The sequence below is a fragment of the Pinus tabuliformis genome, chromosome 9 (assembly GCF_031772625.1).
Source record: "Pinus tabuliformis cultivar Carrire ecotype Pingquan chromosome 9, CPIR1, whole genome shotgun sequence".
NCBI lineage: Eukaryota > Viridiplantae > Streptophyta > Pinopsida > Pinales > Pinaceae > Pinus > Pinus tabuliformis.
In genome coordinates, this window is record NC_142307.1 from 1,193,515,855 (window position 1) to 1,193,538,509 (window position 22,655).

Genomic DNA, 22,655 nt, shown 5'->3' on the forward strand with positions numbered 1-22,655 from the left:
TCTAGCAGAATCTTCAAATAAAAACCTGATAAGGATAATCAAAAAGCTGTTGGAAGACAATAAAAAGAATTGGGATTCTAAGCTCAAGTATGCACTGTGGGCTGTCAGAGTGACCATGAAGAAATCTACAGGGAATTCTCCATTCAAGCTGGTATATGACACTGAGGTTGTGTTCCCAATTTAGTTAACTCTCCCTGTGGCAAAGTTTGTGCAACAAGAACAGAATGAGGAAGAGGACATGGCAAAAAGGATCATTGATTTAGCAGAGATACATCAGATCAGAGAACAGTTGGTAGAAAGGTTTGCAGCTCATCAAAAGAAGATCAAGGAAGCTTTTGACAAGGGGACAAAAACAGATAATTTTCAAGTTGGAGACTTGGTTCTGAAATGGGATGCATTGAAAGAGAAAAAGAGCAATCATGCGAAGTTTGATGCTTTCTGGATAGGGCCTTTTATCATTTCTCAGATTCAAGGGAACAACACCTTCATACTAAAAAGTATGGGAGGAGAGGCAGTTTTTTATGGCCCAGTTAATGGGCGTTTTCTGAAAATTTATGTGATTTAAGGCCTTTTGGCCTTAAAATTGTAAATATTTGATTTTATTAGTCTTAGTGTAAGTTCAGTCAGACTTCATGCCCAATGGAACACTAGGAATTTTTCTAATTTGTTTTCACAGGAAAGGCATTAGTCTGCAGTTCTTGAGACCTCACAGGGAGGATCTCATCCCCAAAAGGAGCCAGTGTTAGCTCTGCTATTTTCTTCAACATTTGATGGATCAAAAATAGGTCTGGCAGTGCTGGTTATGCTTACAAGGGACCCGCATTAGTCATTCTTCTCCTACTCCTTCATTCTCCTCATACTTTCATAACCCCTTGCCATCTCTGTTTTCTTCCAAAACCCGGCATAAACCCATTTTTCTTTAGCTCCCTCGACGCTAAGGTTTTAAACCCATATAACCACACGCCTCCAAAACAAACGCTATCCACCAATCTGGTTCTTCCCCTGTCACATCAATCACAAAGCACGTGCAGTTAAACCTCGTCGTCCAATCGTTCCTGCCGCACGATCCAACGTCATTCGCTTTCCCCTACTGCCGAAACTTACCCGCACTTTAACCAGCGGGGAAAGCGGTTTCCCTCCCATCACGTCCGCAACGCATCGCCCGCTAACTTGCATCGCTCCCCCATGTACGATTACCACCTGACCCTTGATAGAAATACGAGCAATACCGCTTACCGCTCAAACCCGCTTGCCCTGCCCGATAAACTCTGTGTAGTTTCCGCCCCCGACGACCGTTGGATCTACCCACCCGAGATCCAACGGCTTGTGATCTCCCCGCTCTCATATCTCCCTACATCTCTTGCAAACCAATCTCCGCCATCCATCTGCAAGATCCGACAGCTCACAATAATTTTCGCCTCCGTTTCCTCCCGATACCTCCCACCAATAGATCTCCACTGTTTATTCGTTTGATCTAATGGCCAATTTTCTTTCTCCATTCATCCCGACTATTCACGTCCATAACCATTCCATACTCCAGAAAGGATGAAGGTGGCCAGCTACTTGTACCCGGCACAATTACTCTTCAACAACTGTATTCAAGAACATTATGGCCAAGAAGGAAAGGACCAGCCTCAACCAGATCACAACATTTACCAGTTATGGAAATTCTTCCATATTACACTCCACCTGTTCAGGAAGGATGAACGAGCAGCAGAAAAGATCAATTTGTTCATTAAAGCACGCATATTGTAGCAGAGACTCCATCAGAGAGTTAAGGAGGTTGGTGGTCAATTTTGACCCCTCCACGCATAGAACAACAGAATATCTTTGTAAAAAAACTCTATACATACCCAAAACATAGATGTGACGAGGGTTGATGGTTGTAGTTTTGATGTAAGGTTCAACTTCTAGAGACTGTAACTACTCTGATACTTGCAGCGTCTGGTTTTCATTTTCAGCTAATACAAGCTTCTTTTGCTGTTAATTGCTCACTTATCATTTCTACTCTGTTCTAGGTTGTGCCTGTTATGAATTTATTCATGTGCTCTTGATTTTTAGCATTAGAGGGGCTGTCATCCCACCTCTGTGTTGAAGCCTAGTATGTATCATTGAATGTTTTATGTAGGTTTCTGTTTACTTAGTGTCAGAGAGCGGTCATCCTGTCTGTGCATTAGGAAATATATTTGCAGACCTCTTTACTGGTTGTAGCTGGCCATCACATGGTCTTGTGTATCTACTGGTGTGGTCAGTATTCTCCACGTTCACCTAATCCTCAAACTATGAGTAATTGGTGGTCTAAAGCCTTGTAGTCTTGGGGTGTTCACCCATGTCTGGAGTTAAGCATAGTAGAAGTGGTTATCTAGCTTAAATATGCATCATTCCTTCCATTCATCCATTTCCAACATTTTGTTAAGTTTGTAATGTTCCCGAGCATCTCCGAGATACAACCTAGGAGAGTTTCTTGGGGTGATAACAAGGCCATTGATGTCAACTTGTTTCCAGAAGTGAGAAACTTGCCATTGACGTATGCAAGTTTCAAAGCACTGAAAGGGTTGTTTCTAAGTCAACTTCTTGGATAATGAGCTGATGTCGACTTGAAGTGACTCATTGTAGGAGGGCCTTGATGTATCCCACATCTACGACACGAAACGAAGCAAATGATTTCTGGAGGTGAAAATGAACTAATGACACAAGGTTTAGGAATGGCGGTCATGAAAAAAATGAAGGTTGGAGGTATTGCAGTGGATGAGACATTAACTGGATGGTGGTTTCTCAACTAAATGACTTCTCTTGAACATGTCGGTGACACTAAGATGAATTGGTAGCGTTAACCCCAAAATATGGATGGTATGAAAGACCAATGGTGAGATGACTGGTGAACAGAATAACCCAACCCGACTCAATAACGGTGATGAAGTGAAAGTGTCATGTTCAAGAGCGACTTGCTACCATAAATTCTTCAAGTTTTCTTCCCCTTTTTCCCCAGTCATTGCTGACCAGTACCTCTTTATTTTTGTCATGCTTAAGGAGGATAACATATGCTTGTTCTATAATTTTCCCTTCGGACAAACTTGTCCCTATTTAATGTTTTAACGAGTCTAACGACAGTGAAACTCAGTCTCGTCTAGATGGACAAGTTTGTCACTATTGTTTTAACGAGTTTAACGACAAGGATAACTTGGTCCTTTTCATGTTTAGAGAGTTTGAAAAGGGACAAAAAGAAAATTCCACCAGTTCTTTTCATAAAATAATCCCTCAGGTCCGAAAAAGGATAAAATAATACATGAGGGATGACACTTCCAATCACTTTAACGAGCTGGAAAAGACAAGCGCTCGACAATATTTTCATGTTTAATGAGTTTGAAAAGAGTTTAAAGAGGACTCTATTTTGAGGGACGAGTGGTGTCTAGGGTAGAAAATGGTTCTGGTGATTTTTGGAACTTCTCAAAACATGTTGATTTATGTGGAGAGGCTGGCTAATAAGACCACTCATCGCAACTATTCCTCAAAAAGGGTATAACAACCAAGTGAAAGCATATGATCAGCCAAAGGGATGGTGGCAATGGGATGTACACAACCAAGGCTCAAAATGCTAATAGAATGGCAATTACAAAGGTTAAAATTTGAGAATGGGTTCATTTTTAGACAAGCTTGAACCATGGGGAACTATGCTTGGATTTAGTTTCATATTTACACAAACTCGAAATGAAGAAACTATGCTTGGATTCAGTTTCATTTTTACACAAGCTCGAAACGAAAAACTATGCTTGATAAAAGGGTTGCATGCCCCCAGCATGATGAAAAGGAGAGTCTTCAGTAACTAGATGGAAATCGCTATGGTGAAGTAGGATGGTTATCCAACACTTCTTTGGCTTCATCCAGAATAGACAAAGATGAATGATATGATAGACCAATCATATAACCTACCGGGAGACTTATCTTTAGTACTAGGTTCACCCCCCCAAGCTTCATTACATTCACTAGACTACTCATGGCTATCAGGTGGATGGAATGAAGGTTCAATTGATACCATTGATGCAAAAGGACCATTTAGGGATGATGATTGACTTGGAGCTATGCTTGGACCAGGAAATGAAAGCTGGTCAATGGTGACAATTTTTCCTTCATGCGGGAAACACATCACTTGGAAGAGTGTTGAAACAATAGCTTCCATGTTATAAACATAGTCACGTCCAAGGAGTAAATTGTAGTCTAAAGGTCCTGGGACTACCATCACGTTCAGATGAACGATTGTTTCTCCCAATGTAATAGGTAACTTAGGAAGGATCCCTAATGGTTGACTGGTTCCTTTGTTAAAGCCTAACAGATTTTGTGTAACTGGCATAAACAGTGGCGAACCAAGTGCTTTCCAAGAAGTTGAGGAAAGGATACTCACTGATGCACCTTCATCTATAATAGTGCCAAACATGATCATTTTACGAACTTTTACTATGATCCAGAAAGGCACATAAGAAGGAAGGCGGGATCTTGCCAGTTGATTCCAATCAAAGGAAGTGACTAGACTACTTAGAGGGGGTATCGAAGAAACGGGAGAATTGACCCCTTGAGTTATGAGAACTGGAGGGTTTTCCTCCTGTCTTGATGGAACAAGCAGATTGGCCCCAAGGTCATTAGAATCTGAAGTAACGAAAAGAACTTGAACGGTATCATTTTCACTCTCTTCGAGAAAGGTATGATTAAATGAAGGCGAAATTGGGTCAACTGTTACCTCGACCTGCTAACTTTGGTCAGGTATAGACTCATAAGATTCACTTTTAGAGAGAGTGGTTTTGACCGACGGTTGATTTAAGTCAGTTGATTTTTCAACTAGTGAATGACTTAGGGAGAGTTTCTTATAACCAGATGGAAGTCACTGCGGTGAAGCAGGATGGTTATCCAACACTCTTTTTGCTTCATCCAAAAAGGGACAAAGGTGAAGGGAATGATTACCTTCACATAATCTACATGGAATCTTTACCTTTCCCTTTTGTCTATGAACTTTACTATCACTAGTTGATGGTGTGTTACCAACATGATCTCCAGAGGTTGATGACACCAGACGGTGTGAATGGGAAGACCATTATTTCAAGATCCGAGGAAAGTAAGGACAATCTCGATGAAAATGGTCTCCTGTGCAGATTATGCATGGATATTTGCCTTTGGGAAGTTTAATGGGTGGATTTTCATCAGATGATGCATTCAAAGCAATGGCTGCCTGGTTGCCCCTTTGCTGAATTGGCTTCTTCTTCTTCTCCTTCCCTTTCTTCTTCTTCTCAGCCACCTAGTTACTAGTATCACTACTTTCACCAAGCGAAGAAGAATAAGGGGAGGGAGAAACAAACGAGGAAGAAGGTGAAGGGTCAACTTCAGGATCAACTGGAGATTGATTTTATTCAGTTGAAGGTGTTCCCCCATTTTGAACCAAAGAGGTTGAAAACAGCCATACTGGCAGGCCAATGGTAAGTCCAGGAAGGGATAATGTATCCATATAAGGGGCACCAATATTTCTGAAGGAAGGAAAAGGACTAGGATTCCCTTCAAAAGGGATTCCTTGATTGATGGACTCCGGATTTGTCTCAATATATCTCAACCTAAGATCAACTAAGGAATAGGGATGTTATACGAAATTCAATTAATTTTAATGACGCTTTGACACAACTTTGCTTTTTCATTGTTTAAGAGTCGAGAAAAAGCTAAAGATGACTCTAGTCTCCTTCGATTTTTAATGAGCCTGAAAGGACAAGTGCTCAGATGGACCTTTTCATTTAAAAATTTGAAAAGGAACAAAAGTGACTACTCTGGAAAATCTAGACAGAGGGATTACCAAATCAATCGCAAAACTGCAATATACACCTTTGGGATAAATTAAAGGGAAATTACCAAGGACTTATGTACGACAATCAATCTTCCCAAATGTTGTGTTCAGTGCATTGCGATCAATAAGGCAACAAACTCAACTTCCTATGCATAAAGGATATAAGCCTATTGTGGTCTCCCAATATATACGTGACATTATGGGGAGAACAAGTCTGTGCTAGCACTTGTTGTATCAAGGAGGAGGAATCACCCAACCTTCAATGAAAACGATAGCCACTAGTTTTAATGACGCCGAAACACGTCTCTAGCCTAGACCTCTAGATATGTTGCGTTAAGTTCCAAAGCATTGTTAGTTTCATCGAAATTTATTTTAAATTTGATCATGTTTAGAGTTTTCCTTTCAATGGTTCACCGCGTGATGATGATTTGAAATTCCTAAAATGCAATCTACAATGATAAACAATCTTTGTTTATTTTGAGCAATGAAAATCCTAGCTACTAGGGAAAGAAAATAACAGTGCAAAGAGCAAAGAGCAAAGAGCACACCCTAGTGCATTTCCCTAAATCATATTTTCACACACAAATCTACAACTGCTAAATGCAAATGCATGTATTTGTTTTCATTCTCCTTAATGTGAAAAATGCCAAAAAGGAAAACTAAATGCAACAAAGATTTGAAATATTTCATTCAAAATGACATTTTTGACAATTTCTTCTTCAAAAGAGAAAGGAAGACTCAATGAAACTTTTCAATTTTGAATAAAAAATGCTTTCGACACTTCGAATATAAACAAATCAAACCAAATACATGAAGAAAAGTTCAATCGATTATCAAGGGAAGGAAGAATTCACGACACTTCTCTTTTCGACACAAAATGACAATTACGACACTTTTGTATCAAAGCGACAAATCGATTTAAACAATTTTTTGACAAGGGATTGTAAATGATGAACAAACACACAAAAAACATTCACTAATCCTAATGTAATTGAGGCTGATCTATGTGATGCAAGTAGGCTTCAGTAAGGAGGCACTGTTCATGTGCAACAAAACAATTAAACAAAACTGAAAACAAGGTCAAAAAACCCTCAATTTCTAGAATGGAAAAAGAGTTTAGTCAGTCATCACACCTGGGCTTCACAGAAACAGAGATGCATCGCACTTACTACACTTAGGAGGTGCGATGCATACTGAGTTACAGTGGAAGACAGTGCGATGGTCCAGGGAGCGCAACTGAAATGGGTTTTGGCTCAAATGTGCAGCTATTTTCAATGAGTTAAGCTGAGCTTTGATGAACAGTAAAGAGAAAAGTATGAAGGAATGTCTTGAGAGGTTACTGAGCTACCAAAAGGGAATCTAGATGTGCTTGTAAGTCGAATGTTTAATTCATAAAATAAACCAAAGATTGACTGAAGCAACATTCATCTACTATGCAATTGCAGAGCAAGAGCAGTTCAGAGGGTACCTGGCTGACTTCAGACTCTGTCTATAGTTTATAAAACAAACAATAACAACAAACAAACATCTGTTCTTCCCCAGCATAGTCACCAATTTGTTTATGGGAAAACTAGTATTCCTAAAGAATGCTAGCCCTCTAGGTTTGGCAGCTACCCTAGAAACAACAGTTTAAAGCAATTCAATGATTTCTTCTATGTGTAATAGATAAGAGAAAGATAATGGAACCAACCTGGAACTTCTTCTTAATCCCTTGCTTGATCTCTCTCCCCTTTGACAGATCCTACAACTCCTCCACGTACTTAACATGCTTGGAGAGTACCTGCACAAGTACAACAACAAAGAAACATCAAAGCATCGTGATCTATTACAACATAAACATTACAGAATCAAATATATAATGAACAAATGATAGCATTCACAAATGATAACATTCACAATTGCACAATCATATGGAAGAAAACTTGAAGAACTTTATTAATAAAAGGGAGAATTACAACCCAGTTGTCTGATCCAACATCGTCCTCCTAGCTTCAATCCTTCTTCATCTCATGAAATAGCAAGATCACACCAACAATACAATGCTCCTTCCTCAATTACAAACTATTAGCACTTCCTTGCAATTCACAATATTCCCTCCTCTAGATCTCTTGAATTGGAGATCCATTTATAGATGTGTGCAAGGGTGTGAATCATCCATGGGGTTTGATTAGTGTCATTCCACTTGTTACAATTGCTTCCACTTAGAGATTTCTTAGATCCCTTATCCATCCTAGGGCGAATCCAGAGAGGCAAGTGGCACAGGAAAAGTTTCTAGAAGATTCCATGAGCAACCACCTAGAAAACTATCTCGGACATTTGTCCATCCTCGCCCACCGCACCCTATAGAAGGCCTAATCAGTATGGACCGTACCCTAGCAGTGTACCACTCAGTATGCATCACACTTTTCCAGTGGAGCAGTCAGTATGGTTTAATTTAGGCCATTTCTAGATGTTTTCTCAGGTGGAACTTTTGGGGAATGATGTATTTAGATGACTATGTTCCTTTATGGAATGAAAAAACTCTTTTAGGGGTTGATGAGCCCTAGTTTATCGACATATAAGTTTTGGGTTGATGTGCCCAAATATGTCTATAACAGGAATTTCTCTCTAATTTGGTAGAGATGGAGTCAATTTTGAAGATTGTTCTTGGAGATAACTCCACTCATCCCGTTAAAGGCTTTGGGTCTTTTAAATTTCACTTGAACTATGTGGAATCTATTTTCTTCATGATGTGATGTATGTGTCGAGATAAGAAGTATTTTGTATTTATATATGCTTTGAAAGACAAAGGAATGAGGGTTTCTTTCATCAAAGGAAAAGTACTTATTTGGCATATTGGATCCTCTATGAGAGATGCTTTCACATTGGGATCTAGATTTGAACGAATCTATAGAGTCACTGGAAGACATCTTCTAGCAATGGTACATGACACTAATCATCAAAACAAGTTGTGGCACTATATATTGGCCCATCTACATTATGAATCTCTTCCAAAATTGAAGAAGTTGGTTTCTGGGATTCCTAGTGTTCAAGCCCATCATGATGGAGTGTGTACAGGATATGTCAATGGAAAGAAGATGAGGGGACCATTCCCCTATAGCAAGAATGAATCTAATGAAATTCTCCATCTCATTCATTATGACATATACAGTTTGATGCCCATACATTCTCTTAGTGGCCATCTCTACTATATTACCTTCATTGATGATTTCTCAAGGAGGACATGGATATAGTACTTGAAGCAGAAGGACGAGGCCTTCGATATGTTCAAGGACTTCAAGGCTTTGGTCAAAAATAAAACAGGGAAGAAAATTAATATATTCATGTCTAGCAATGGTGGAGATTAAATTTCGAATGAATTCATAGACATTTGCAAGAAATAAGATATCAAGAAGGAGACGATTGTGCCTATAATCTTGAACAAAATGGAATGGTTGAGGGAAGAACAAGTTTATTGTAGAAGTTTTCTGAGCCATGCTCCATGATAAAAATTTGTCAAATTTCCTTTGGGGTGAAGCAACAAATACAACTATATATGTTGAAAACAAGGTGCTTCATCAAGAATTGGACAACAAGAATTCCGAAGAAGTATTCATAGAAGTCAAGCCCAACATTGGACACCTCCATATATTTGGTTGCCCCATATATTTTCATGTGCTGAAGGAGAAAAGAAACAAGCTAGAAGCCATTGGAAGAAAAGGTATCTTTGTTGGGTATTGTGAAGATTCTGAAGCATTTAGAATATATATTCCTAGTCAAAGGAAGGTTGAAATTATTGGAGATGTAACATTTGATGAAGATGTTGCCCTTAAGAAAACAAGGGACCTTCCTCTTCCTCCTCCTCCTAAGAAGAAAAGTGATGATATGGATATTTTAGAAGGTCATTTCGTGCCTGAATCCGAGAGAGACATAGTTGATGATCCCATGGAGCCCATGGACCCCTTTGATCCTCCTCCTTGTGATCCCCTTTCCAAGAAGAGGCCACTTTGGCTTCATGCCACATTACAGGTTGTCAAGAGACACATTCCCACCAGAGGGACCTTTAAAGAAAGAAATAATCCATTCAGGTACCAGGATATGTTGTAGCAATGAGAAATATGATTCAAGATGACCCTCCCACCTTTGAAAAAGTCATTAAAGAATAAGTCTGGAAGGATGCTATGGCTGAAGAATGACATGTGGGATATTGTGTTGAGACCGAAGGGGAAATCTGTGGTGACTGCAAAATCGCTATTCAAGATAAAGCATGGAGTCGATGGAAGTATTGATAAATATAAGGCAAGGTTTGTGGCAAGAGGATTCTCCCAAAAAGATGGAGAAGACTATGATGTTATATTTTCTCCTATGGCTCAATACACCACCATACATTTGATAGTTTCCCTTGTCACAAGTCAAGGATGGACCCTTCATTAGATGTATGTGAAGACGACATTACTCCATGGCATGTTACAAGAATAAGTTTACATTTAATAGCCATAGGGATTTAAATTATAGGACTGAAAGACACACGTTTGCAGGTTGGAGAAGGAATTGTATGGCTTGACTCAAGCCCCCAAAGCATGGTATGCCCACATAGATAGTTACCTGGTGAAGCTTTGATTCACAAGAAGCAGCACCAATCCTAACCTTTACTTCAATATAGTCCAAGGTATGCCTCTCATTTTGGTATATTATATGTTGATGACTTATTCTTGACACATGCAGACCCTCTCATTCTTGAATGTAAGAGGGAGTTGGCATATAAATTTGAGATGGAAGATCTTGGTTTGCTGCATTATTTCCTAGGACTAGAGGTGTGGCAAAGGCTCAGTGATATTTTCCTTTCACAAGGAAAACATGTTGTGAAACTACTAGAGATATTTGACATGGTTGAATGCAAGTCCTTGCCTACACCTATGGAGATGAATTTCAAAAATCTATGTGGATAGGTTGTCGGATCAAACCTAGAAAACCCTTCTAAGTATAGACAACTAGTTGGTGCTTTGATGTTTCTTGTGAAGACTCATCCTGACATATGCTTCGCATTTAACACTTTGATCCAGTTTATGATCGAGCCTCACCATGTACACTGGGTCACTGCCAAGCATATATTGAGATATCTACATGGGACTATTGAGTACTATGACTAGCGTCATCAGCAAAGACAATGTAAGTTTGAGGGAGTGTCGACATCTGCAAATCAAGTGTAACACGAGATAAGGAAGATAAGTAGTAGATAATCATAAAAATATAAACTTTCCACACAAAATATGATACAAGAATGTACAAATTCTTCACAGAGTGAATTAAGCATAATATTTCTTTAGGTAAATACCATTTTTGGGCTTTCAAAGAAATGTCGCCATAATTAACCAGCTCATTGTAGGTTTTAACCCTATACATAAATTACCTGCAAATGAATTCTAAAAATAGAAAATAGACAATGACAAGAATATAAAACAAATACACAGAGATTTTCCCTGGATCCCAAAACCAGGAATAACAGATTGATTTTTCATTATATTCCTTTCAATGTTACAATACATATATGTACATGTCGAAGCATTCATAAACCCCAATCCATTAGCCCTGGATTAGAACATAACTGTAGTTCTCTTGACTGGATCTACAAAATACCATGCACACAAAACCATGCCCAAAACCATGTGAAAAACTCATGCAAAAAACCATAGGCAGGTCCAACCACCTAATATAGGGTCCAAAAAAAAATTCTCAGGCCGTTGTACCAAACCTTGTGTAGGGGGCCTACTGCTCCCTCGAAGTCCTCAAATAGGGGGGCTACTCCCCCCCAGTGCCCCCCTTGTTATGCCTGGCACAACGAACAAGGGGAGCTTACGCCCCCCCATGACCCCCCCACGCATGTGACTAGTCATGGAAAGAACATAACACACACCCAACACTCATAAGCCCCTTTTTCCAGTACATGTTTTACAATATAAATACCATGCCACATGGGCTCAAATTTACCAACATCTAATCTATTATTCTCTTTGTCATAAGCCAAGACTAGGTCACCTTCATAAATGAGCAAGGATTTACATTTTGATCAAAATGTGCCTTAACTCATTTCTTATGAGACTCATTAGCTAATGAAGCATCATGATTAGTCTCATCTATTTGTGCTAAGTACAAATAACATTCCTCCTCTGCAGAAGTGGCTGGTAATAATTCAATTGCTAGTTTTAATAATGATATATCATATTCAATAGGAAAGACTTCTTCCAAACTGTAAACCATCTAAAAGGGAGTAAAACTAGTTGAAGTGTTTGTTGAGGTACAATATGCCCACAAGATTGAAAAAAATATCAGATGCCAATTCCGTTTATGAATTTCGATAATCTGTTTACTCATGGTAGTCAAAACCTTGTTTATGGCTTCTACTTGGCCATTTTACTGTGAGTAATATGGAGTAGAGCTGTCATGGCACAAGCCTAACTTTGTAGTAAGTTTGGGCATCATAAAATTTCAAAAATGGCTACCATGGTCTATGATGATGCCTTGTGGAACCCCAAACATAGAAATCACATGATTGAATATGAAAATTGTTGTTGTTTCTCCATCATCCTTATATGTAGGAATCACCTTGGCCCATTTCGTAAAATAATCCATTGCTAGGATAATGTACCCATGCCCCTCAGTTGAGTGAGGGTTACATGTAAGGAAATCAATGCCCCATTTTGTAAAAGGATCAACAACAATGATTGGGTGAAGAGGAGCAGGAGGTGCACGCATTTTGTGACCGTGGATTTGGAAATTGTGACTTTTATGAACCGCAATTATACAATCCTTGAATATCAAAGGCCAAATATACCCATCACGCAAAATCTTTTGGGCAGTGAAAAACCCTAACATATGACCACCATAAGCTCCAGAATGGCGGTCATTCAATGTTTTTTTAGCTTCCTCATGATTCAAACATCGTCTAAAGATAGAATTAGCACCACGATCATAAAGTGTATCGCCGACAACAGTGTATTGTTGGGATTGGTACTAAATATGACAACAGTTGGCTCAAGTCAATTCTGGGCAAAAAGTCTGGGTTTGAAGATATATAATAATATCTCCATATTAAGGGTCTAAAATACTAATAAGAAAGAGGGATTTGTCTAGAAGAGAATCCTCTGCCACAATTTCCATCTCAATATAGGGAAAGTCACATAACAAATCAGAAAACACCAATTATTTCTTGGATTTAGACTTCATGAATTCCAAATCAAATTTTGGCAGGATAACGATCCATTTAGAATATTTTCCCCCTAGCAAATGTCTCGTAGGAATGTAAACCATAGTGTTGTAGTCTGAAATCATTGTTGTTTTACGTAAGAGAATATAGTGACAAAATCTTTGGACAGCTTGAACGGCGGCCAAGGCCAATTTCTCCACATGTGTGTATTTTATCTCAGTTTTCATAAGATTCCTGCTCAAATAATACATCACATGTTCATCATTCAACTCATCTTCCTAAACTAAAACCATGCCAATGGTGACATCAAATGTAGCTAAATACAAAAGGTAGTCTCGATGATAATTAGGAGGATGCAACAAAGGTGTATGAGTCAACGAGTGTTTGAGTGCATCAAAATATTTTTGAGAAAATTCATCCCATGTAAATGAGATGCAATTTTTCAACAGTCGAGTAAAACCTTTAGTTATCTCCGCGTAGTTTGGGATGAATTGATGTAAAAATTTCACTTTCCCTTGCAAACTTTGGAGCTGGCACAAGTTGGAAGGAGGAGGAAAATTCAGAATAGTCTTTACCTTAAGCAGATATACACGAATTCCTTCCTTTGATACAACATATCCCAGTAATCGACTTGTTAGGTCCCTATAATACTAGTGATTCCCCCATTACTATTGTCATTCTAGCCCTTATTGTTATTATTGTGCCCCTATTGTCCCCATATTATTATTAGTGTGCCCCATAGAAACCCACTATTATTATTGTTGTGCCCTTATGTTATTACTATTCTGTCGTCTTGATTATATTGTGACCCCTTAGACTCCTATATATAGAAGGGACGTTTAGTCATTTGTATCATCCAAGAATTGTTCATTTGTGTAATGTAAAGGAGGTTTCCCCCTCGAATAGGCTGAATTCTAAGGCATTGATCTATCTTTTCTATCTTTTTGTGAGTTGGTTTCATAACATTTGGTATCAGAGCTTTGGATTCTAGGGTTTTGCTGCTCCAAACAGGTCATCGTGGAATTTTCGCTATAATTTTTTTTCTACGATGTTTCAAAAGCTAAAAAAAAAAACCCCATTTGAGCCAAAATCGTTTTGAACTTTGGGTCCAAATTTCAGAGCTTGTCTCACTATATTTTCAGAGATATGATCTGAGGAGGTTAGGGTTTTTGCAGACTCTCAAATTACATTCCAAATAGGTGACCCGGGGAAAATCATCATAACTTTTGTGCTGAGCATCAGATTGAAATTTCGTAAGAATTTTCAGAAATAGGACGACCTGTAGCTTTCTTTATATCAATTTTAGGCACTAAGGTCGAAACAATGACACATGGCACTTCGTACAAGTTCGCTCTACTGAACTAGTCTATAATTAGGTCAACATGGGAGATTTGGCATAACTCTTCCTTGGAGAATCTAATATTGATCAGACTTGCAAGGTTAGAAAGAGGACTCAAAGGGCTACTGCAAGATGTGATTTTAGATATTCAAGATCTGCAGTTACAGAGATACAACAGATTCAATATCGAGCTCTTACAAAGTGAAAAAAAGATGTGTAGTTTTTTTTAAATTTTTCATAAGATTGGTTTGAAAAATTAGTTTGAAGGAATTCAAAGGGAATAGTGAAGAATTATTAGCATTAATTGATGCCCCGAAGAAAGAAAATGGAAACACCTAGTAAGAAACCTGAAAGCTCTAGCATGACTCATGAAGAAGAGGAAGAAATGCAACATGATATATCAAAATTACAAGACCAAGTACAACAAATTTCACTCTCACAAAAGGTAACTGAAGCCAAGATGAATGACATGGAAGCTAATATGAATGGAGTGCAAGTTAAGATGGATGGCATGGAAGCTAAGATGAATGGAATGGACGCTAAGATGAATGGCATGGACGCTAAGATGGAAGAATTGAAGATAAATTTGAATAAGTTACTACAGGAAATGGTTACTAATGGTGAAAGGGTAGTAAAGGAAACTCATGATGTGAACAAAATAAATGTTAATCATTATTTCATAGACTCTAATGTTGGATTGAAGACCCATCATGTTCCAAAAATCAATATGAGGAAGTTTGATGGGAAGGATCCCGGAACATGGATACTACAGATGGAGCAATTTTTCAATCTCCATAATGAGAAAAACACACAAAAGGTACGTATTGCAACTTTATATTTGGAACAAAATCAGTTTGTATGGTATCGATGGCTTTGCTCTCGTAAACAAATTGTCATTTGGGCAATTTTTACAGAAGAAATTGTCAGGCCAGGAGTAACTCCAGTTTGGCAGAAAACTAATTCGTGTATATTCCATAGGTAACCCATTGTTATATACAATAGGGAGTGATTGTTCAGTTCATCTCCCGATGACTGTTCACCTTCCCAATTTATTTATTTACATAAAATTCCCAATCATGAAGATTAGGTGTCAACATTCCCCCCCTTAATCTGAAGGGATGTTGGTGAGTCCAAGCATCATTCTGAATCGTTCAAGCTTTTCCCTTCCAAGTGCTTTGGTGAAGATGTCTGCAATTTGCTCATTTGTGGAACAATGACGGAGATGGATTGTTTTGGCCTCAACATGATGTCGAATCAGATGATATTTAGTATTGATATGCTTTGTTCGATCATGTAACTTTGGGTTCTTGGCCAACTTTATTGCAGAGGTGTTATCAATCATGAGTGGAGTTGATTGTACTTGTTTTACCTGCAAATCTTCAAGAATTTTCCTAAGCCACACAATTTCTTTTGTTGCTTCAGTTGCTGCCACGTATTCTGCTTCTGTTGTGGAATCTACTGGAACTGATTGTTTGCGTGATCTCTAGGAGACAGCTCCTGATCCAAGACTCATAGCATATCTTGAAGTAGATACCCCAGTTTCTTTGTCTCCATCGAAGTCTGAATCAGAGTATCCAATCAAGCTGAAGTCGCCCACCTGTGTATACTTGATTCCAAGGTCTTGAGTTCCCTTCAAGTACCTTAGAACTCTTTTTTGCAGCAGACCAATGTCCCTCACAAGGCTTTTGCATGAACTTGGAGAGGATTCCAACAGTAAATGAAATGTCTGGTCGGGTAGTAGTGAGGTAGATGAGACTTCCTACAAGCTGTCTATACTTTGTTGCATCCTCAAGTTCCTTTTCTTAAATAGATGTGAGCTCTAAGTTTTGTTCCATTGGAGTAGAAAGAGGATTGCATTCTTTCATGCCAAATCTGTTTAAAAAATCTCCAATGTATTTCTTTTGAGAAAGAAATATGGCTTTTAGATGTTGGGTTACTTCAATGCCAAGATAGTAATGAACATAGCCCAAATTAGTCATTTCAAAACTTTTCCCCAATTCCTTCTTTATGGATGCAATGTAGCTTTCATTGTTCCCTGTCATTAAAATATCATCTACATATACCACAAGATACACAACTGTTTTGCCAACTTTCTTGACAAACAAAGTTGCATCATCAAGATCAAAATGATTGAAGTTGAGTTTCAGAAGATGCTCAGTTAGTTTTTCATACCAGGCTCGCGGTGCTTGTTTGAGGCCATACAAGGACTTCATAAGTTTGCATACTTTATGTTCATGTCCTTTCACAGCAAATCCTTCAGGCTGGGACATAAAAACATTCTCTTTTAGATCTCCATTCAAGAATGCAGTTTTTACATCCATTTGATGGACTTTCCAACCGTTCTGAGCTGCTAGTGCAAAGAGTGTCCGGATGGTGGCCCATTTTGCTGTGGGGGAAAAGTTTCCTCATAATCGACCCCTTCCTTCTGTGCAAAACCTTTTACCACAAGCCTAACTTTGTGCTTGTCAAGTGAGCCATCAGCTTTGTACTTGTTCTTGTAGACCCACTTGCAGCCAATTGGTTTGGTTCCAAATGGAGGATCAACCAGCTTCCAAGTGCCATTCTTTATGAGAGCATCATACTCCTTTTGCATCGCTTCTTTCCATTCATCATGAGAAGCCGCTTCTTTGAAGGAAGTTGGTTCAAAATCTGTAGACAAGTTCAATTCACAATCATAAGTAACATCCATATCAACAGGTGAATTAGAGTCATCTACATCACCTCCATTTTGTCGGTTTGAATTTCTGGTTCCTGTTTTTCCAATTTCATCAGGATGAACACTTTCAAGTGTCTTTATCAGCCACTTTGGGGGACCTTTCTGAGATGGTCCAGGCTGCTCTATTGATTGAGTTGGGACTGAATCAAGATTGAGTCTCCCAATTCTATCAATTACATCACTTAAAGCATCATCCGTTGTTGGAGTTTCATGCAAAGGAGATTGTTCTTCAGAAGAAGATTCCACATGTTGTTCTAGTATAGGAATCCCCCCTTCAAGATGTGAAATCTGATTATCAAATTCTTGAAATGATTTCATTTTTGCGAATCTATCCAAGCGATCAAGTTGCCGCTCAACAACATTGTCAGATTTGGATGATTCAAGAAAAATGACATCTCTAGATACAACAAACTTTTTATTTGCTTCATCATAGAGGCGGTATGCTTTGGAGGTGTTTGAATACCCCAGGAAGATACACTTACGACTTCTAGCACCAAGTTTGTTTCTATGTACCTTTGGTATCAAAGCATAACAGGTGGAACCAAAGATCCTGAGATGTTTTACTGAAGGAACATGTCCATACCACAATTCATAAGGAGTCTTGTTTCTTATAGCATTAGATGGACATCTATTCTTTATATATGCAGCACATAGAACAGCATCAGCCCAAAACATTATCTTTACATTTTTGAAGAAAACCATGGATCGTACCATATTCAAGATTGTTCTATTCATTCTTTTAGCCACACCATTCTGTTGGGGATTATAAGGCACAGTTGTTTGATGTTTGATCCCATGTTGGCGAAGATAGTTTTCAAATTCATTTGATGTATATTCTTTTCCATTATCAGTGTGAATAGACCCAATATGAGATTGTGCATCATTTTCAATCCATTTATGAAAATTCTTGAATGTTTGAAAAGCATCAAATTTGTTCTTCAATAAATAAACCCAACACATTCTGGTGTAATCATCAATAAATGTCATGATATATTTATTTCCATTTGCAGAAGGAACAGGCATTGGACCACATAAATCTGAATGAATGAGTTCAAGCTTCCTATGTGCTCTTGAATGTGAATCATGAAAAGACTGTTTGCTATGCTTTCCTAGAATGCAAGCATCACATTGCTTATGTTTCCTAGGAATTGTAGCCAAACCAGCAACACCATTTTTCTTCAATAAGCGGAGACTGTCATAGTTTAAATGTCCAAATCTAGCATGCCATAATAAACTTGATGGAAGTGTACCTTCTTCATGATGAGAAATATATGAGAAATGTTGTGCATGAGCAGAGGTTCCTTGCAGTTTGAGAAGCCTTTCTTCTTCTATTCCCCTCATGACAAGTGAGTGGTCAGATGCTTTTCTTACCTCAAGCTTGCCATCAAACATATGAATGGAGTGACCTTCCTGGAAAATGTGGACCAAGGACAGCAAGTTTCTCTTGAGCTGTGGGAGATATAGAACATGATCCAGAAGAAAGTCTGGAAGACCAGGCAGTTTAAGCCTGATTGTGCCAAGCCCTGATGGCTTGATTTTTGACTAATCTGCAAAGTATACTTCTCCATCAACATTGTCAGTGAAATCTTCAAAAAAATATTTTCTATGAGTCATGTGACAGGTTGCTCCTGAATCAAGCAACCAATCATTTTTTGAAGAAGCAAGTGAAGCATTAAACAAATCTTCATTTACTCCAATGTTAAATTGTGCCTCAATATAGTGAGCGGATTCAGGTGCTTTACCTTTGTCTGTATCATCAGTTTTACCTTTCTGCTAGTTTCTTTTCTGCTCAATTTTGTCCCATGGTAGCTTGCATGTAGAAGCATCATCTGATCCATTTCGTTTGCAGCGAATGCAATGCAGATCTGCCTTTTCTCCTTGAGAATGTCTGCCCCCCTGCCTCTGAAGTATCTTCCTCTTCCTCTTCGTCCACCTCTTCCTCTTGTAGAATCTTGAGCAGGATGCTTTTCTTTATGAGCAAGGCACACAGTCTCTTCAGAAGATTCAGGAGCTGTCTTCTTTCCAAAGGCTTTCTCTCTTTCAGCAAACTTTTTCACAAGAGAGTCAAAGGTTAGATCTTTAAGATTTCCATTTGCTTGTAAAGACTCAAGATAATTGGAGTAGGTAGGATAGAGTGCCTTGAGAAAAGCAATAAGAGGGATATCCAGCTCAACCTTAGTGGATTTAATATCATGCATTATAGACTTTACTTCAGATGCAAGAGCAAGAGGATCATTATTTTTCAGTTCAAGAGTGAAGAGTTTAATCATGAGCTGAACAACTTCAAGTGAAGAATGTGAGTCATAGAGTTCTTTCAGCTTTTGTAAAGCTTCAAAGGCAGTTGAATATGATGAAATATGGTGACTTACTTCTTCATTTACAGATGCTGCGATTAATGCATAGGCTTTGTTGTTCTTGTTTTCCCAAATGACGAGCTCTTTGTCTGATGTAGGTTGCACTGGGTCATTGTCTCCTTCTCCGACACACACTCCCTTCCACAACTCATTGAAGATGAGGGTGTGTTTTATCATCCGGGACCATTCAAGATAGTTATCCTTGCCAGTGAGAACTATTCCTACCATAGAGATGATTGAATGCATTCTGTAAAAAAAATACTTCTGCTGATAAAAAAAAAAACTTTCTGCTGATATACAGTGAAGTTGTACTCAAAAAATTTCTGTGGGAAACAATTTTGGTTGTTTAGAAATAATCAGTCATTCACCGCGAGCTCTACAAAGTTGGAGCAGCAACGGTATTAACCGCGAGCTCTACAAAGTTGGAGCAGCAACGGTATTACAATCACCATAAATCCCTTTGATTTTCTAGACCAGTAATAAAAATATGGCAGCGTTAAAGTTCAGACATTCTCTCTAGATTTCACAAGAAAGGATGACAGGCGGGAGCTCTGTTTTCTTGACTAATTGCTGCTATTAAATGATAAAATCTATGTTCAAAGAGTTTGAAGAGTATTTCATTCGGAAAAGACTGAAACCAATCGATACCAGAAACCAATCGATCAGCACATCCATTATTCGAAAATTTGCTTTTGCAATGGCAGAAGCATGTCGCCCTTGGCAAAAAGATCACAATAAAAAAAATAAAAAACTTTTCACAATGCTGACACAATGCACCCGTCTATTATCAATTCTGTCTGCAAGATGTAACTGTTTACTACCCAAAGATCTACTTGAATCTCATGAATACTCTCAGCTGCTCCATAGCTCAATGCATGGTGCCAGAACTTTACGTAGTCAGAGACAAAGGAAAGAATTGATCACACAAAAACAAAAACTAGAATATCCCTGCTCGGGTTCGTGCTTCTGATCTCCACGAGTTTAGTTTCAAAGTCTCAAAAAGCTATACTCAGCTCACAAGTCCGAATGTGAATTCACCTCAACTCCAAAAGATCTATCAAAAAAATTTTGCAATTAAAGCTACAGGATTGAATTTGGTAAATAACGCACGTCTGGACAACTTTTCACACACATTTACATATATGAACAGTTATATATGGGACAGAGACCACCACGCTTCGATACCAGGGCGTAGGACAGCAGCAAACTGGAGAATAAGAAACCTGCAAAGAACCACGGGTACCCAAAACCACCAAAGTCTCGGCAAAATGAGGGTGGAGGTTGTCCCTAAGAAACCACGATGCGCTTCTGTGGAGCCATACCTGACACTGAATCAAGAGTTGAGGGATGGCTCTTGGCTACCATAAACCGAGGTAAAAACCTCTAGCTCATTCATGTTCGCAGTTTTGGCATGGTGACACACACACAATATCAAGACTTAAAACAACCAAATCGCCATATAGAGCAGAAGGCCAGAGATGGAGCAGAAGTGTTGGCTAGCTGAGAGACCAAACCCACGAATGCGTGCCGAACGAATGGAGTCTTGTGAACAAACAAAAGTCTATTCGGATGAGAAAACCAGACGATATTACTACAGATGCGTTAATACAGATGACATATGCGTTAATGGACAGAGGCGTTAATACAGATGACAGATGCGTTAATGGACAGAGGCGCTAATACAGATGACAGATGCGTTAATGGAGAGAGCCCAGTGGCGCAGGAATATGGAACGATTTTGGATTCTGAGTGTCAGGAACCATGTCAGGGCAGCGCAGAGACAGAACGTAGGTAGGCAGATAGAATTATAGAAAGAGAAATGGAGCAGATCAGGAGTTACAAAGACATAAAGGGTAAACAGGGAGCTGGCTCTGATACCATGTCAGGCCAGGAGTAACTCCAGTTTGGCAGAAAACTCAGAAAGCTGATTCGTGTATATTCCATAGGTAACCCATTGTTATATACAATAGGGAGTGATTGTTTAGTTCATCTCCCGATGACTGTTCACCTTCCCAATTTATTTATTTACATAAAATTCCCAATCATGAAGATTAGGTGTCAACAGAAATGATAGCACATTATGAGAATACAAAAAGCAACACCTTTTTTAGCCAATTGATAAATCTCAAACAAAAGGGTTCAATGACGGCACATTGAGGACTTCCAAAAATTGAACATAAGGGTAAAAGATCTTCCAAAGGAGCATAGGATTGATGTGTTCATAGGGACTTTAAAGGATAATATCCAACATGAGGTTCACCTTTGGGAACCTGATTCATTGGAGAAGGCATTCAAGTTAACAAGGAAAATGGAAAGCAAAATTATGGCAACGAGGAAGCCTACCACTCACAACTATAAAGATGGAAGCGTTGTTGCCCCTAGCCTTCCACAACCTACAAGTTTGACACCACAACAATTGGAAGAAAAAAGAGCAAAAGGGCTTTTCTATAGTTGTGATAACAAATACACTAAAGGTCATAAGTGTGCTGAGAAGAAATTATTCTACATAGATTATGAAGAGGAGGAAGAAAAGGAACAAGAAATGTCAAAAGAAGAGGATATACTCTAGGAACAAACCCTAGATAAAGAAGAAATGAATCTGACCATCTCTTGTAATGCATTGGTTGGAATTACCACTCCTCAAACTATCAAGATAGAAGGACATATCAAGAAGAAAAAGGTAATAATGTTGATTGATTTGAGAAGTACCCATAATTTTATTCATTGTAAGATAGCTAAGGAATTGAATTGCTTCCTATATCTAGCACCAGAGTGTCAAGTGATGGTTGCAAGTGGAGGAACCATAAATTGCTCTGGAAAGTGCCATAATATAAAGCTATCCATGGGAAAATATGTATTGAATAGCCCAATGATTTCCATTCCAATGGGTGGTGCTGGTGTTGTACTAGGAGTCCAATGGCTACAATCCTTGGGTACAATAGCTTTTAATTTTCAAGAACTTTTCATGAAATTTTGTGCGGAATGAGAGGAAGTTGAATTAAGGGGTATTGCGGGGAAACTAGGAGGATAATTAGCTCTAACGGTATGACAAAGCTTCTAAAGAAGGAACAACAAGGTGTAATTTCACAATTATGTTCGCTAGAGGTTCCCACATCGAAATCATCTATTTCTAAAGATCTCCAAAAAGTCTTGGACAATCATTCCAAGGTATTTGAGACTCCCAAAGGCCTTCCACCTATTCGTGATCATGATCATGCTTTGCATTTGATTCTATGAAGTGTTCC